Here is a 16537-nt window from a genome sequence, read left to right as displayed (position 1 = left end):
TTCAAAATCAATTAATTATTACTGTCATTGCCTCTAATTACATCACGCCTAAACTCTGTGAGAGGTTTTCTAGGTAAGCGAGAGATGAGGTCTCTGCCGCAAGGAAGTTACAGTTAACGCACGATGCTGATATAGATAAGGAAGAGAAGGACTTGCCTTGAAGAACGGAGCAGCCCAGCTGTAGACCCTGTGCGTTAAGCTTTGTTTCACTGCTCTCCTCCTCACCTTGGTGTTGCAGGCCCTGCTCTGAGGTAAGGATTTAAGTGCTGATTAATTGAATTTGCATAACCTCAGCCCAAACCTTGTGCTTGCAGGCAGGCTGCTTCCCCTCAGGCCAGCACAGCCAGCTCCTAAGCCCCATGCATCGCTGGCATGCACTCGTGCAGTCTCCAGGCAGCTTGGGACACTAACTCCAGGTGGGTATTAAACAAGAGCCGATTTTATTTGAAAGGCAGGAGAATTAGTTATTGATTTTTGGTAAAAATGGGATTTCTTGTCCACCAGTTGAGCAGAAACTTTTGCTGCTCAAGCCTCTGCAGCACATGCTTCTCCTCCAGACCGGAGAACAAACTGGGTAGCAGCCGAGTTAGCACAGCAGACGGTGCTCAGGTGCGGCAGGGACAGGCACGGTGTGAGATGCTGTATGGCATGGATCTGAACTCAGCATCAGCTGCAATAGCGGTGCTGCCGTACAAAAATCTGTGGTCATGGTCTTCTCATTTTCAATACATTTACAGTCCAGAGGTACTGCGTGATACTGAATGAGTGGGCTCGGCACCACGGCAAAGCAGAAACTCCCAACTAGAGTTATGCTTATCTAATGTTACCTCTGTTTGGTTTGCTACAAGTGTTTTTGGTTAGGGAAATGCCTCGATCATTTTAATACATTCTTAATTCACATAGATTGCTATTGTCTCTAATTTCAGCAAGACATAGGGAATTGTCTAAAAACACGTGGTGCTGTGCAAGGAGTGCCTGCTGCAGCCACGGCTGCTGATAGCAGAGAGGCTGTGCTAAAGGCTGCTTAGCTTGACAGTAGCTTCTTACCCGTGTTCCCTAAACATGTGCTCTGGCCACTCAAAATATTGGGTTAAATGGAATCCAGCAGTTATGGCTGTTTGCATGTCAGAGCTGTACAATGTCTTCTGGAAGAAAAGAATCACAGCTTGTACCTTTGCTTCAAGGCGTTCCAGATGCCGAGTGCCCTGCCTGATATTCACGTCCTCTGAGTCAGTTCACGCCCTTTTGCTTTTTCTCCCATGAAAAGTGTGTGTCAAAGCAAAGAGGAACCTGGCAGAAAATGCTGGCTCCAGGTGGAGTAAAGCCACTCTTAGGCTGACTTTTCCGTACTTTCTGTTCCTAAGCCTCAGAATTTCATTTCCTTCTGCTTGGTTGTGATCAGAGAAGAAAGATATCCTATGTGTACTAACCTCGTGTACTAACCAAGGAATGATCCTCATGCACTAACCAAGGAACAATCTATTTGATCCTTTGATTTATAAAGCTACAAGCAAGTTGTTACGTAGCCTGAGCAGCTAATACACAGTGCCCTGTGGCATCACTTCTGTTGAAGAAAATATGGGTGATGTGGCTCACGCTTGCCTTTGATGTCTGGTTTAGTTTACAAATACGGAAAGCCTTTCCTCCTTGACCCGCAGAAGGATTGAGCAGCAGGCAGTTTTCTTGCTCACCCCTCCCAAATGGCAGGGACGAGGAAGCCGGAGGCGCAGTGTGAGAGGTGCCAGTGGGCCGCGGAGTGCCAGGATGGCCAGAGGGTCGGGCTGTGCCCAGCACTCACCCGAGGCAGGATGGATGCCAGAGAGCTACGTATTTCTGTTGTGCCGACCCTTGTTGGGGTGATGGCAGCCAGGTTTTATGCTGGCTGAGCTCTCAGGGTGCGGTGGTGAAGAGACCTGCTTTGCTGCTTTGCCCTTGTCGGGCTGATCTGGTTCCCCTGCTGCTGCTTGGGAGGGTATTTTGGGAGCAACTGCAAAAGCTCTGGCTGTGCCCTCGAGGCAATATGTGAGGTCTGACTTTCCTTACACCGAACTGGGAGAAAATTTACTTGCGCTAACATGGTTAAATCCATGCAAAATTGGGGTAAGGAGAGATGAGATGCTCAGGACAGTGTAAATCCGTGCCAGTGCTTTGGCAAAGGCTGCAGGGGCATAACTGCACGTCCAGAGAAAGCACGTCCCAAGGGCAGCCCTGGCCCTCTTGCTCCGCCATGGGTCAGTGGACCAGAAACACAAAGGATCTCAGAGGTTTCTGAAGGGTGGCATTTTGCTCATACTGCTTGCATCTGGTGTTTGCTCAAAGGGAAAAACAGCACAGCAGGAAGATACGTGCGGCTGCTTCTGGAGAAAAGCTTATCTGTGCCTCACTGTAAAACATGCAGCTACTTTAGAAGAAGAAAAGAGGAAAAAAAAAAAAATCAGGACTAGCGCTGCCTGTGAAAGACTTCCTGATAACGCAGGCAAGGCTGGACCATACGTGATGTGCAAGCACAGGAAGCTGTGGGTTGCATGGGCGAGAGAGTGAGCGTATAGCTTTCATTATTTTAGCTAAATTAACGGAAAGGTATTTTTCACTTTTGCTTCTCAGGATACAAGGTTTCCCTTCCCCCATGATCTGGCTCTTCTCCTGAACGGGTGCATTTTTGAGAATGTCCTTCCTAGCGCATGGAGGGCCCTCCTCTCCCAACCTTACCCAGCAATTTAGTGCAAATTCCTGGGAGATTAAAGAGGGCATTTAGGACAGCTCGATGCTTCTGTACCATTAGGGGATCTCTGATCTTTCTTTCTCCTGGCAATACTGCCAGTGAAATTGGTTTCTGAGCATAAAACATCTCTGCTTCTTGGTGTATTGGGAGATCTGCTGATAAAAATGTGGATATAAAATGCTCTCTGAGGTGGTTGGATTCAGTGGAGGAAAAGCCAAAGGTTCAATATTATTTTTGCTTAAGCAACATACTGCTAAAGGAGAACAATGCAAACCTGTCAAGTTTTCAATACTTCAAACACTGGGAGGATGAATAAACCTCCAACAATGTGGTAATGCTGTGGTGGCTTCCAAAAGCCCTTCCTACCTGACACCATGGCTCTTCATGGGTCATAGCGAGTACAAACCCTCCGCTGCCCACGCAGGTTTTGGGGGATTGGGGTGGGGGTTTTTTTGGAGATCCTATCATTTAATGGCTGTCAGCTCGTCAATACTGAGGGATCGAGTTTGATTAGATGTGCTTTGTGAATATAACCTTTGAGTTTTGCTGCCTCATTGAATTGGGATTGCGGTTTGTCAGGCCCACATTTTCCCCCCCAAGGTGAGGGGAGGGGAGCTGGGCACCGTGGAGGGACGGAGTGGTGAAGGGGAGCATCGCCTGCGTGCCCCTTGCTCGGGCAGGGGTGCTGCCACGCCATAGGGAGAGCGGGCACAAGCCACCGACCGCTCTCCTGTAGCACAGATGCTGCGTCCTTTTGGGTGCTGAGCTTGGGCTGTGATGGGTATTGCACGATACCTGACAACCTCTGGCTTATTGCTGCAGCAGCAGCAGAGGTTGCACGGTGAGTTGCAGATATAACCTTAGATATAAGCAGGGAGTGGGGTGGAGATTTTCGTACTATTTTGTTCTTAGGTGGCTGGATGGAACAAGTGACAACGAATCCTGCTCAGTCATATGCTCTCACTTGGTACTTGGTACATCCTGAAACCTGCATCTCTAAAGTGTGTGCTCTCTTTGGAAAAATGCCATTTTGATTTCTTAATGGAATCTGACATGGATTTCGACTTCTGTGTACTGCAATGGAGGAGAAAGTTTACAGTATTTTCCACTCACTAATTAGTCTTAGCATGACACCAGCATCAAAGTATGGAGGGGTCTGTGGTGCTTTTCCACTGCACTGTTTTCATAGGCTTTTTTCTCATAAAGTTTTATTTTTATGAGTATATAGCTTTTGTAATTCCACCTGGTTCAAGTGAGATCTTCAGACAGCATCTTTAAATCCTCACTCAAAATACGTCTGGAATGCTATTTTAGCTGTACTTTACTCAAGATAATCTTTCCTTCTGAAAGATGCACGTAGCCTCACCTTTTTGTAAACCATGACAGCAACCAAGTACCTAATCCCCCTTAGACAAGCTGGGGAAAAAGTGTGCAGAGACTCGAGCGGATGGCTGCTTCTGGCTGTGCACAGGCAGCGCAGACCTCCACGATGCTCGTCCTCACCTCCTCCCATAGCAGTAGAGAAGAGGGCCTTCTAGTGCGCTCAACCAAAAGGGGATCCAACCGAGCGCTGCCCGGCTCCTGCCGAGCCCTGGAGGTCCCAGCCACGCTCGGCGGCTTCCCAAGGAGATCTGCTGCAGGGCACGCCGGAGTGGGCCAAGAGACGCGCTCCTGGGGAGAATATGTCTGAGCTTGGGATCCAGAGTCTCATGCATTCTCCCTCTGCCTAAATCCTGGAGGTATGTGTACAGCCCAACGGGCATTTGCAGGATACACCTAACACAGGCCGGGTAGGATTGAACTTCTTGTAAAACATCTTTCTGGCTGGTTGCATTTGACTTGCTGGTGATGGCATCAACAGGTTACAGCAATTGTACGGGGAATGAAAGACAAGGATTTGGTTGCATCCTCGAAAAGTTGCCAAGCTTATCACCTGCTTTCCAGGGCAGAGCCTTGCAGGCTGGTCTGGGTGTCCCTCAGCAGCTCCACGGCAGCTCAGACTTATGTCACTCTGCTGAATGCAAAAAATGAGGCAAATGCCAGAAACCAAGTCTCTTCCCTCCCAGGACAGGGTCCTCATCCACAGCTTGCAGAGTAGGAGACCCTCTTCACTTCCCTGTGGGGCATGGGGGATGACTCTCACATGGCGAGAGCAGCAGCCTGCTCTATGGGGCCATGTCTTAGGAGGCTTGAAATGCTTTGGGCCAAGGAGACACGTGCCCCAGGGCCTCCCGCATCTCTAAGGCTTTGAGTGATGGAGGTAAGGGCAGCGGTGTGGCCAAACTCTCCCATGCATCCTTGAGCCTGGTGGGCTAGTGGCCATGTGGAGGACATGGGTTGGGGGCTGAGAGGCATGCGTGGCTCCAAGGGGCACTGCAAGCCAGATGACCCTTGCTGGGAACACAGGCGGGGGGTGGCTGGGGGCTGGCAGGAGCAAGGCACCCAACTGCTGTGGGCCATTCTGGGTGTGCACACATGCCCCTGCTGTGGCACAAACCGGGCACGAACGAGCACGTTAGGCTGGACACCTCAGTGGTTAGGCAGCAACTAATTTTTTAATTTTTTTTTAATTGCAATTTTGGATGGGTTTGGGCAACATGCCAAGATCACCTAGGAAACCTCTGAAGGGTTAAGGGGCTCTCAGTCCCAACCCAGTACTTTAAGGAGCAGAATATTCTGAAGGAGGTAGAACTGAACGATCACTGCAAAGGATTCTTTTTTTTTGCCTCCCAAATGGGTGCAAGAGTGAAACAAAGAAATCCCTGCCTGCACGTATGTGGTGGGTGTCAGTGGTATCATCTTCATGGTAGGAAGGGGTCCTCCACCATTGGTGCTTGCAAGGCCAAAGACGTGTGCTGAGAGAGGGTGAGCCGAAAATGGGCGTTCTGCAGAGGGGAGCCCCAGACATCTCCTCCAATGGATACGTGCAGAGGGGAGATGGGTCACACGCAGGCAACGCTATCTCCCCTTGGCTGTTTCTGGCTTGTTGCTGTAACGCTCCTGCAGGGCGAGGAGCTGACAGCACGAGCAAAGGCAGAGCGTGGGGCAGGCTGGCCTGATCTCCGAATCGGCTGTGGGGCTGCTCTTTGCGAGGCACCGCTGGGAAACGCCTGCCTCCCCCTCTGCGCCGTGTCTTCCCTCACCTCCGTACATGCAGATGCTCTCCTCCCAAGGAAGAAGTGCCTCTGTGTCAGAAATGAATGGTGATGCCTTTGCAGACCTTTTAGGCAGCATCCATGCCCTAAACGGAGTGGGGAACCAGCCCCCGGGCAGCGACCGCCTGCTGGCGTAAGGTGCCCCGGGCCCGCACGTGCAGAGCTTGCGTGGGCGCGGGATGCGTGCTGGGGCAGGGGTGCTGTTCCACGTGTGGGTACCTCTGCTAGTGCAGCCCAGGGCAGCACACGTGCCTGAGCCAGCTTCGGATGAGGGGGGAGATGCTCCAGAGTGGACTCGGCTCCTGAATTACCCCTGTACGGAACAAAGCTGGAGAAAAGTGGAAAAACCAGTCCAAGCATACCTTAGAGCAAAAAAGTTGCCTGTATCGCTGCTCCTTCTCAAGGGAACACATGATAGTTATTCCTCCCCTTCGTTAATGTGGCTTTTTAATCCATGGAGACAGGGGCAGCGATGCACACAGGCGGGCTCTGTCCTCCTGGGAGCAGGAAGGAAGAAATGTGGTGGCCCTGTCATGACCTGGGCTCCTGTTCCACTGCTTCGGGCAAAACTTGGCCTCCTCTCCTTGCGCTGGCTCCAGGGCGAGGGGAAGATTGGGAGATTGTTAGCCAAGTAAACAGCATCTTTAAAAAATCTTTTTACAGGACTGACTGTTTGTAGGGGAGTGTGGTGTGTAAAGAAAAAAAAAAATCCTCTGTTTTTTACTTACCAGACTGTATTCATTTCAGGGGGAAAAAAACAGCCACCATTTGTTAAAAAAGGGAATTGAATATTTTGTGAGCTGGGTGCCAAGGGCCAGTGCTGCTGGTGGCTATTGAGCTGTGGCCACCTGCTTACCCAGCACCAAGCCGAGACCATTTAACGTGATTGCTGTGCTCCTGTCCCAGGAAGCACTCGTTCCCTGGCAAGACTGGGGCAATTGTGAAACAACATTGCTAGCCAGTAGGAACGTGTCAGGGAATTTTACAGCCGTCTCCACGTACCCGTGGAGCGTGACTGTGATTTTTTTTTTTTTTTTCCCATGAGGTTCTGCTTATTGTTAGGTAACAGTGCTGCTTTCCACGTGTGTTTGCAGCAGTGCCCGGGGGACCAAGGGGTGAGGACAGTAGAGCTGCACTGCGTGGTGGTGAGAAAGGAGTCGGTCCTTTCCCCGCAGGCACCGCGCCGCAGATCACCCGAAACGCTGCTACGGGAGAGGGGCAGGAGCCACAGCACAGGTACTGCAGGAGCTGATAGCCATGGCCTGCTCTCAGGAGACGTAGTCTGGAGTGGATATGAATTTGTAGCTAATGGTATAGCCTTCCCATGACACCTGGTTAGAAGCATAAACTGCAGCATCGGTCACTGCTAAACCGATTTCCCCTGTCTGGTCATTAAAGCAACGAGTGCTGGCTGATTGGGGGTGACCCATCTGAGCCATTATCATAAAAATACAACACTCCAGCCTTTGTGCCTCTGCCAGCATCTATGAATTACTCTTCAGTCAGGGAATTGCATTTAACCTTGTTATGGGGGTCGGAAGCGTCTCCATCCAGTGTCTTTTCCAAACACTGCAGGTGTCAGCACATTTTTAATTTAACATTGTGGTTTTTTATGGTCTAAATTGTATTTCACCGGCAGGCTGCAAACGGCAAGCCAACTTCCCCAGCTGGTGTCAATCCACACAGCTCTGCTCACTTTGCTGCAGCTCTGCAGATTTGTGCCAGGTGCAGCTCTGACCCGTGGCATGGCTCCTGCGGCTGCAGCCAAGTGAACCTTTATTTTGCGGTTGCATAATAGCAGAAGTTGTGCAACCGTAGGGGAGTAGGTGGTCCACGTCCTTGCTTTTAGGAATTGGATGTGCTTGCGTTAGTACTGGGATATCGGCAAGTGAATTAGTGTCACGCTCTTGGCCAGCTTCGCTAAACGTTACATGTGATTCTGAGTACTTTTATTTTTGACTATCTGACTTAAGCTTCATTTGCAGAAGGCCAGTGCTGTGGTTTTCCTGAAAGCCCACCCTTTGTAACATGATTTGGATAACCCCCAAATCCAAAGTCACTTCTACAGCGTTTGGGCTGAATTGGAGGTCACATCCCAAAGGGGCCGGCCGAGACCTTTAGCAATAGAGCCATTTGGTGGGAAGTCATTCCAGGGACGGGGGACAGAGCTGGAGAAGGGCTTGAAGCCCCATTTGTTCTCCCCTCCCCTCGGCTCAGCTGTAAGGAAGCAGAGGCAAGCAGGCGGCCGCAGCCTGGAGCCTGCCATGAGCTGAGCCCAGCTCAGGTCACTGCGGGACCAGAGGAGACCAAAGGCACCTTCTGAGTTATTTCTCCCTCCCCCTGGGCTGCCCTGAGCAGCCCTTTCATGTCTTGCTCAGGAGCCCAGCAAAACTCTGCAAGTAAGGGTTTGCATAACTTTCTGGTGATTTCCCCTGATTTTGAGGGATTAACATGATATGTATGGGAAAGTGCCAAAGATAATGATCTCCTCGACAGAAATATGTCAGGCTTCATCTATTTATGTGCAAGAGCCTCAGCAGTAACCTTTCTAAGAAAGAGCGATGATTCATTGAAAGAGTAAACTATATTTTCTACTCCCCATACCTACTTCAGTATTTCTTTCCTCAAAACAACACTAAGACCAATTTAAAAACAGAAGACCTCCACACCTCCACCAGGAATATGGTTTCAAGAGATCTGCAAACTCTCACCTTCCAGAGAAAACCTGCATTTGCTTTCTGAGGGATCCCATCACTCTACATGTCATCATTGCACTGAAGAAAATGAAACCTTTGGCTACTGACAGATCCAGAAGGGCAAAGAAACTTCTTCCCTGGAGCGGTTTTGTAGCTTTGAGCCTAGCCTTTGTATATTGCCATTGCTGTATAAAAAAATAATCTCCCTCTTGGATGCCCTCTCAGGTCCCACCAAAGTCAAATAGAAGTTACACAGATGCTTCTAAAACAAAAAAGAATCTGCTCTTGCCTAATGAAGACATAATCCTCCTCTCAGCTGCAATGGAGCCACGCTGGTGGGATGGCAGGGGGCAGGAGGTCCCACACAGACCCTGAGATCTCTTAAAATAATTCCTTGCTTTGGTTTGCCCAGCCCCACGGCTTAGCCCCCGCTGGAGCTGCATCAACTGGAGCAGTTTTGCTGTAGGTTACCCCAGCGCTCAGTGGTGTGAAGAGGCTGTGGGGTGAGGGAAAGCAGGGGTTATTCGCATTTTTCTTCCCCATCACAGGATGTTAGCCAGTTCACAGATCTCATGCTGATTTTAGGAATATGAGTGTGAATATCAGTTTTCTGTGGTATAACAAGAATAAAGCAAACCCCAGAGGCACAAGGGTGTTTCTAGATTGTCACAGGGAGGCTCGCTCCTCGTCCCCCTGCAGACGGGGTTCATTCCCTGCCAGGCAGCCATCGCGTCCCTTATTGGGTTGGTAACCTCCCTGCTGCACTGGGGATGGCAGGTTGGCACCCCAGTCTTCACCCGCCCAGGTGGTGGGGGGCACTTGTCACCCACCGGCTGCTGCTCCCCGTGACGCACTCCTGCCCTCCCCAGGGAAAGTCTGCTTGCCTGTTTCAACATGGGTTTGGCGATGCTGCCCCAGCTTGGGTTGGGTGATGCTGCCCAGCATGGCTCAGGCGCTCTCTGTGGCCCATCACCCTTCGTGCCAGCGGAGAGCCTTGCCTTGGGGGCCGGTGACAAGAAATGGGACGGCTGCTGCCAGGTCTTGGCTCAAAGTGCCTTCCTTGGGCACCGTTGCTCAGCCTGCCTCATGTCCCAGCAGCTCCTTCCCCATGCCTGCCTCTCCCAAAGGAGGGGCATGGCCGCCAGGTCCACGCCAAAGCGATGCTCCTCTTTCCCAACACCTTCCTGGGTATTCAGCCATGGGAAGAGGAAGGCTGGTCCAGGAAGTGATATGATCTAATTTTTTCCCAAATTTCTCCCACGAGGAGGAAGCAGGGCCTGACTGCTCACTCTCTGCTGTCACTGGCCATGCACGCTCTCTTTCTGTCTGCTTCCTCTTCCTCCTCCTCCCCTTTTGGACCCTCTACAGGCTTGAGGCAGCACCTTTCAGCATGCTCAAGCTGCCCTGGAGCAGAGTGGGGTGCAAGCGGAGTAGGGTGCAAGCCTTCACTGCCCTGACCCTATTTTTGATCCTTCTGCATTGCCGGAAGATTTTATCAATTTGTTTATCAGGCAGTGCACTGTTTTCCTAGTTAGCCACAGCCCATCCTTACAGCAGCATCTTTTCCCAGTAATGCTCCAGTGTTCACTTAAACTCTCGGGACACCATTCTGTGATTTGGATGAGATGACCCACGCCCAGGCACATGATTTCCTTTTATTCTGGCATTTTGGTGGCTGTGCTTGGCCTCAGACTGGTGCTGCTGGTCTCCTGGGGAAGGGAAACACTTTCCCCAGCACTGGGGGTGCAGTCCCATGCTGTCACCAACTCCTCCTCTGAACTTGGGCCATCCCTTCAACTTCTCCATCTTCCTTGGCCCTGCAAACGCTGTGCCTTGTGGCAGGCATTAAAATGCAACAGAAAGATCTCAAAGGGGAATGCTATGTGGGTGCTAGGGGGTACGTGAGAGCAAGAAGTATCAGATCTGCCTCAAGGCTTCCCAGAAGCCAAGTGAAACTTAATTTTGCTGCCCGGGAGGAAACTGAGTCCCCAGCAGAATGCAGGACCTGGACCAGAAGCAAGCCAGATTTTCCCAGGGCTTTGGGCACAGCTCAGAACAGTCGCCAGCACTGCTCAGCCCCTCCTCCAGTGAAGCCTGCTGTTGTAGGTATCTCCCCACCTAGAGCCAGCCCGGGAAATTATCCCATCTTGTTAATAGCCTGCTCCCTCATTAGGATACAGCAATGTTACCGGCAGTGAAAACATGGGCTTCATGCTCCACCCCACCGAAAACACAGAATAAAGCTCCTGAAAGCAGGCATGCAAGAAAATACCAAGATACTGTTTTCATCCACTCATTTCAATACCTCAATCACCGTCTGAATTCTCCTCTCTGGCAGCCGTCCTAGCAACAGCCCCGGGTAGAGCCGCGGAGCATCCGCCGAGGAGGGGCCATCCCCGTCCCCGCTTGCTGGGGGCTGTTGAGAGCCTTGGGGCAGGGAACTGCCAGGGGCCACACCATGCATCAGTGCGGATCTGCCACAGCCCCGGGGATGCCGAGGGCACGTTATCCCGCATGGCTGGCATCCTCTGAATGAGTTTAAATGCAGCTGCCTTGCAAAGCTAATAAATTCATTTTATAGGTTCCACGTGGGTATTAATGAACCCCTTGGCTAACTGGTGACTACAGAACCTTCTTTCTCGAATGGAAAATAGTTTTTTTTAGGTTTGGGTGGGTTTTTTTTTTCTTTTTTCTTGTTAGGTGATGGATAGGAGTTAGCCAGGGCCCCCTGTAGTGAGCTGTTTGTGTGGGGCTCGAGGGGCAGCCCTGGAAATGGCTCCCCGCTTCCTCCTCACGCGCCAAAGGCTGTAACGTCACTGGAAGATGGACCTCACCTTACATCGTAACAGCTCCTAAGCCCAGGGCATTTTGCAGACACTATTGCTGTTTCTAGAAATGCCTCCACACGTGCCCACCCGCACGGCTTTGGTCCCTTGGCTGGACCCAAGGACACACGGGGCACGGCGCGTCTGTGCCCGGGAGCGCGCGGGGCGGCGAGGAGGCCGGCATCAGGGCGCGAGGGCAGCCCGTCTGGGGTGAGCAGGGCAAGCCGGCTGGGGCGGCGGGACTGGCCACGGCCCCGCACCCCGGCACCCTCCTCCCGCTCCCCTTTGCTGCCCTGCCCGCGCCCCGCGGCGCGGGGGCCTGCGGCACCCAGAGGTGCCCCGCACGGGAGCTGCCCCCCAGCACCTCCCACCTGTGCGCCCAGGGCTGGAGCCAGCACCTGCAGCCTGCAGTGACGGCACCCACGCCACGGGCTCCTGCCCTCCCCCAGCCTGGTGAGTCCGGGTGTTTTCCTGTTTGCCTCTTACCTTTTCCACTGATCCCGGGGACGGGGGACAGCGACAGCCAGGCTGCTGTCCCTGCAGGAGCCGGGAGCCAGCCTCTGCCTGCTCGCACCCCAGGGGTATTACCCCGGGGGCTCTCCAGGGCTCACATCTTCCTAACTCTCTTTCCCCAGGAGGGGCTGGAGCCCTGCACCCGGCCGTGCTTTGCTGCCAGGTCTGTACCCACACTCGGCGCGGAGGGGCTGGGGACCAGAGCGGGGGGCGGCGGAGAACTGGGGGGCTGCAAGAGCCACGGAGCTGCCGAGCCGCAGAGCTGAACTGATGGAGGAGAAGAGGGAGCCGGGGCTCTGCCTGCCAGGTTTTGTTTGCTGTTACAGCCGTGCCAGTGTTTGCCTGCTCCTTTGGGCTGGGTGCGAGCCCAGGGCAGCTGCATCTGGGAGGATAAACTTGGTTGCATGTTGTTTGGGGGGGTTGCTGGGTCTTCTACTTCACAATAGTATGAGACATACACAGCGTGTGTAAGAAAGAGGACTAAATTTCTGTCTTGTGATCGGACAAAACTGGTGCTTTTGGGAAGAAAGGAGCGTACCCCACCTGTATGAGTGTTGCTTTTTAAAGTGGCACAAGGACCTGAAGCGTTGCTCAGGTGGGTAGGGATGGATGGCCCTGGGACTGGTTGGGAGAAGCTACAGATTTGCTAGAGAAAGGTGGGGACTGCGGAAGCTGTGTGCATCTTGTGTATAACTGCAAATCTATCCGTACAACCCTGCTTGCTTCTGGGCTGCGCTGTTGTCCCATCCCCGACAGGATCGCAGCGTCCTGGATGCTGCGCTGTTGCAAAATTTCCAGGAGCTGGAGGGAGGAAATGGGTCTATCTTGTGCAATGCTCTGGCCTCCAGAAAGTTGTCTGACCTACTCATCCCTGTAACAAACAGCCAGGGAAATGAGCCAGGGAGGTCAGTAGATTCATTGCTTTATGGTGGTGGTGAAGCATGTCGTGGGCAGAAAATGTGGGGAGGTGGGCAATGTGCTGTGCTAACTTTTGCTACTAGCGTAGCACAGGCTTTTTTTGTGTGTCATCATTTCATTAGAAGTTGCTAGAGCTACGTATTTTCTAAAGGTATGTATTCCTTTAGACTCCCTCAGTTTCTGGTGCTTGGTTACTGATGCTTTTGGCAGCAATATGAGAGATTGTTGGAGATGTTTGCCTGGTATAAATTAGAATATAGGTCCTTCGATTTGTGAGAGATGAGAAAATTGTAATAGGAGACGAGCATCTGTCATTTAACATCCACCTCTGTCTACATGATAAATATCACATTTTAACCTCAGCAGGGAAGAAAAGTACAGCTAGCCAAAGCAAACCAGTTTGCCCACCTAATGCTCAAGGACAAAATTCCCATTGAGCTCCAAAGCCGAGTATCACATCCTGTAGATACATTACATGACAGAAAATTGCCTCTTTTCTTTTCAAACCCCAGCGGTCGACTGGGACCCAACAACATCTCGCAGCGTGTGCTTCACTGAAGCTCAGCTGTTGGAAATGAGCCCAACGGAGACAGGGACAGAAAGGACAGTGCTGGAGGTGGCAGCTCCAGCTGGGCTGGGTGCACTCCACTGGCAGCGGCATCCAGGCTGACGGAGCAGCGCCCAGCCTGCCTGTGAGCAGACAGACCCATTCTGCTTTGCCTTTGCTGGGAACCAGCCAGCCGTAAGTCAGTTCTGACATTTATAATGTAGACAGAAGTTATATTAACTGCCAGATCTCTGCAGCTGCAAATCGCGCTGTTTGAACTCAAATATCAATTTACAGCTCTGTAGTGATAGCCCCGTCACAGTCCTACCTCCCCGGCAGCCACGGGTGTGACTGCCTCAGCACCCAGACGGGTACAGCATGCTCTTCGGTGCTCAGCTTGGCCTCTTTTCGGGCTCAAACAGGGGTGAGACTCCGCATCACGCAGGCGGTCTCACAGACTTGCATTTTGCAGCTCTAGCACTCCATAGCTGTAAGCATTTGGATGTTCAAGACATTAAGAGTAGGTCTCTCTTTGCATGGTCATACTGGAGAGACATGGCCTCAGCCATGTTCAGGGACAGTTTCTGAGATGGCAGATAGACACGATGTGCATGGAGCCCATCCACACTTGCCCATGCGTCTCCATCCTCCAGTCCCACGGTTTGTCCAGGAGTAATAGCTTCATAGCTCCAGGAGTAACTGGCTCTTCAGCTCCAGGAGTAACTGGCTCTTCCCTGAGCTTGGCCATCACAGCCCTCCATCACATGCAGACTTTTTAAACCAAGGGCCCTTGGTGGCTTAAAGCTTTCTTCCCTAATTCCTCCTGTTAACTGTTAAAATGCAGTCTTGGCAGATGCCTTCTGCCAGAGGCCCCTCAGCCCTCTCCTTCAAGAGGTGGCTCTCAGGGTTGGTGCTGGGCCAGTTGTCCTTCCACCCCTGAGGGAAGATACCTCCATGAACAAAACGGCCACCAGATGTTTGTTTATTTTTCACTTTTCCTTCAAGAGAGCAGCTCTCCATCCCTAGTAGGTCTTCCTTCCCTTCCCTCAGCTGCGCCCCATGGCTCTTGCCCAAGCCATGGAGATTTGGGGGAGCAGCAGGTACTGCTATAGGGATGGTGGGAGGTGTTGAGGGGTTGAGCAGTGCGAACAGACTCTGCTGTGCTTGGGAATAAGCAGAGTAGGACTGAATCTGCTCTACACAGGGGCCTTTAGGGTGTATGAGGGAAGGAGGTGGTGGGTTTGGGTTGTTTTTTTACCCCACCGGTGGAGTGTCACCACTGCAAGGAACAGCTCACCTGTGTAAGTACATCCCTGGGGAAACTTTTGCATAGAGCAATGCCAGGTTAAAGGCATCCCAAGCAATACGGGCCAGCAGACTGAGAAAGCAAACACTGTCTAGGATCCTCAGATCGTCACTGAAGTTAGATCAAATGCATGGTTTTACACCTGCTGAGAACCTGTTCATTTATAAGCAATATTTTAAAATGCTTTGGAAGGGGTGGTTCAGCTGCCTTCAGATGCTTTTCCTCCCTCCACTGACTGTAGAAACTGTAGGCCATACCCATCTGGCCATATAGAGACATTTACTGTGTAGGTCTGTCTCCTAGAGTCCTGCTTTTGGCCATTCCCCAACTCTGGAAACCTGCCTGCGGCATCTTGCCTGTCATCCGAAACCCACCCTCTCTGTGAAGACATCACTCAGAGGAGGTCCCTCTCCACCCCCCACAAGCAATCCACGGCATGAGAAAGAGAGGGCAAGCGGCAGGTGGCAGAGAGGAACGGGGTAAGGCTCAGTGAGCAAGGGCCAGCTCCAGTGGTACTGCCCAGCACCGTAGATCGTGGCCAATGGGGCAGCGGTTGAGGCCATCGTTGACACCTGATGGAAGATGAGCTTGGGCAATGCCAGCTGTACACCTGCGCTGCTGGGAAACCCACGCGTTGGGAAGCAACCTGCACTGAGCCCATCACTTTTGCTTTGGAGATCTATGTTACCTGTATTTAGCGTAACGGATGGAGAAGCAGCAATGCACCTGAGAGCAGGATGTGGCCCAGGCTGCTGCCAACCTTAGGGAATTCCCTCTGTATCCCCGGCCAGTCAAAAAGTTGCTGAACTGCTAAGTTTTGCCCCAGGTCATTTTTAACACAGGCAGTTCGCTGCTCAGCGCTTGCCCCCTCAAAAGAGGTAGGAGGGGTGACTCCCCAGCATGCACTGAAACCCCAGATGAGGTCCCGCCTTACCAGGATGCAGCCCAGGTAAACTGGGATGCTGATTTTGGGCTGGACACGATTTCACTCAGAGCTCCTCAGGGGAGCCCCACGAGGGGACTGGGGCAGTGGTCGTCATTTGCCACCCATCAGCAGTCGTCGGGGAGCAGAAAACCACTCTGGCTGTGGCCAAAACAGAGTTTTTGGGACAGCGAGATGTGACCATCAGTCATGGAGTAGGCCAGTGACATAGGTGGCTCTTCCCAGTCCTGTGTACTCCAGCTCTAAACTGGTCCCAGTATGGATTTCAGTGGAGTTGCACAGAGCTTGTGCAGTGGCAGATGAGGCCTTTAGGCTTGCTGAGATTTCAGGAGGAGATTTCCCGGGGAACAGGAGTGTGCCCTCTCCCTCCCTTAACCTCTCCTGTTATTGCCATCTGATGCGGTTACGGAGATGGGGCCACTCAGCTCCCTGCCAGCTTCCAGCCCAGCCACCACGCGAGCAACCCAGAAGTGGGCAACACCTTGCAACCCTCAGAAACCTCCCAAAAGAATATAGGGAGGTAGCTGAGGATATTCAGCCTCAAAATGTCAATTCATCAGCACCAGAAGTGTTGTTAGTGAGAAATCATTATGAGAAATGATTGCCTGTCTTTCCGGAAAAAGTTGAGAGACCCAGTGAAATTCTTCTTTGTTTTGTCTGAAAGTTATTGCAATGATTTGCAAATGTTTTTACATTTTACAGTGTCGACACGTTCTACACTCCTCAGCAAGCTTAGGAGGAGTAATCTCAGATAAAGGTTTAAACTTCTTTTTCTCTTCCTTTCCTTCTTAAAGGATCTGAACACAGCTGTGAAATGTGAATAGATTGTAACTATTAAGCCCAAACTGCCAAGATGTTATTTCCTGTAGCTTTGACTCATGCAACTGAAGAAATAAATTGAATCAGAATATT

General features: G+C 51.7%; 1 protein-coding gene across 1 annotated transcript in view; it reads right to left on the bottom strand.

Annotated features, from left to right (window-relative positions):
* SMIM11 (small integral membrane protein 11) overlaps positions 1-16537 on the bottom strand; it is a 64790-nt gene that overhangs the window by 994 nt on the left and 47259 nt on the right. The window lies entirely within an intron of this gene.

Source organism: Mycteria americana, chromosome 1, assembly GCF_035582795.1.
Source record: "Mycteria americana isolate JAX WOST 10 ecotype Jacksonville Zoo and Gardens chromosome 1, USCA_MyAme_1.0, whole genome shotgun sequence".
Classification (NCBI taxonomy): Eukaryota; Metazoa; Chordata; class Aves; order Ciconiiformes; family Ciconiidae; genus Mycteria; species Mycteria americana.
The sequence above is the reverse complement of the archived record's forward strand: the minus strand, read 5'-3'. Positions and strand labels throughout refer to the sequence as shown.